The sequence below is a fragment of the Chinchilla lanigera genome, unplaced genomic scaffold, assembly GCF_000276665.1.
Source record: "Chinchilla lanigera isolate Chin_1 unplaced genomic scaffold, ChiLan1.0 scaffold00071, whole genome shotgun sequence".
Lineage (NCBI taxonomy): Eukaryota > Metazoa > Chordata > Mammalia > Rodentia > Chinchillidae > Chinchilla > Chinchilla lanigera.
This window is the reverse complement of record NW_004955472.1, coordinates 1,338,514-1,339,907: the sequence shown is the minus strand read 5'-3', so window position 1 is coordinate 1,339,907 and position 1,394 is coordinate 1,338,514.

Genomic DNA, 1,394 nt, shown 5'->3' with positions numbered 1-1,394 from the left:
TTCTGAAAGACATTCTAGAAAGAGATCATGAAGACTACAATTCCACAAACCCCAAAAGAATGAATCCACCAGGCAAGACAAGCAATTAAACAGAGGGGAAAGAAAGCAAATCAACACTAAGAAAATTATATGACAAGACTAAGTCAGTACATAGCAGTTATAACCATCAATGTAAATGGTCTCAATTCACCAATGAAAAGAAACAGATTGTCAGAATGGATGAAGAAACATGATCCAATAATATGCTGCATATAAGAAACATTTAACTAAAAAAATGCATAGACTGAAAGTTAAAGGATGGAAAACAATGCTCCATGTGACTGGAACCCAGAAAAGAACAGAGGTAGCTAATGTATTTGCAGATAAAGTGAATTTCAACCCAAGATTGATCAAAAGAGGTCAGATCACTACATACTTGTTAAGGGAAAAATCCTACAGGAAGCGATAACAATCATAAATATATATGCAACAAATACCAGCATACCCAACGGTATAAAACAAATGTTAAAAGACATGAAAAATCAAATAAGCACCAATACAATTATAATGGAGGACCTCAATACCCCACTGTTACAAACAGACAGATCAGCTGGAAAAAAATCAACAAAGAAATATCAGAACTGAACCAAACCTTTGAACAAATAGGCTTAGTAGATGTCTACAGAGTTGTCTACTCTACAATGTGTGAATGCACATACTTCTCAGTTGTGCACTAGACATTCTCCACAGTAGACAACATACTCAAATAACATGCTTAAGTAAATGCAAAGGAATTGAAATTGTCTCATGCATATTGTAAGACCGTAGTACAATAAAATTGGAAATGAATGGCAAAAAACACAAGAATTTCATAAACACATGGAAATTTAAGAACACCCTCCTGAAAAAAATAGGTCACAGATGAAATTAAAGAAGAAATTAGAGCTTCTACAATTAAACAATAATGGCAGTACAACATACTGGAACTTATGGGATGCAATGAAAGCAGTCCTATGACAAGGGAAATTTATAGCTCTGAATTCCTACATCAGAAAGACAAAGTGAGCTCAAATAAACAACTTAGAACATCATGCTTCTAGAAAAAGAAGAGCTAGTAAAGCCCAAAGCTTGTACAAGGGAGGAAATTATAAAGATCAGAGCAGAAATCAGTGCAGTGGAGACTAAGAAAACAACACAAAGAATCAATGACTCAAAGAATTCGTTCTTTGAAAGATTAAATAAAACTGAAAAACCCTTGGCCAGCCTTATCATAAAGGAAAGAAAAGACTCAAATTCAAGTAATTAGGAATGAAAAGGGTGAAGACATGACAGATCCTACAGAACTACAGAGGATCATATATACCTACTTAAAGGATCATATGTACCTACTTGTGGCCAGGCATGATGGTGCATGC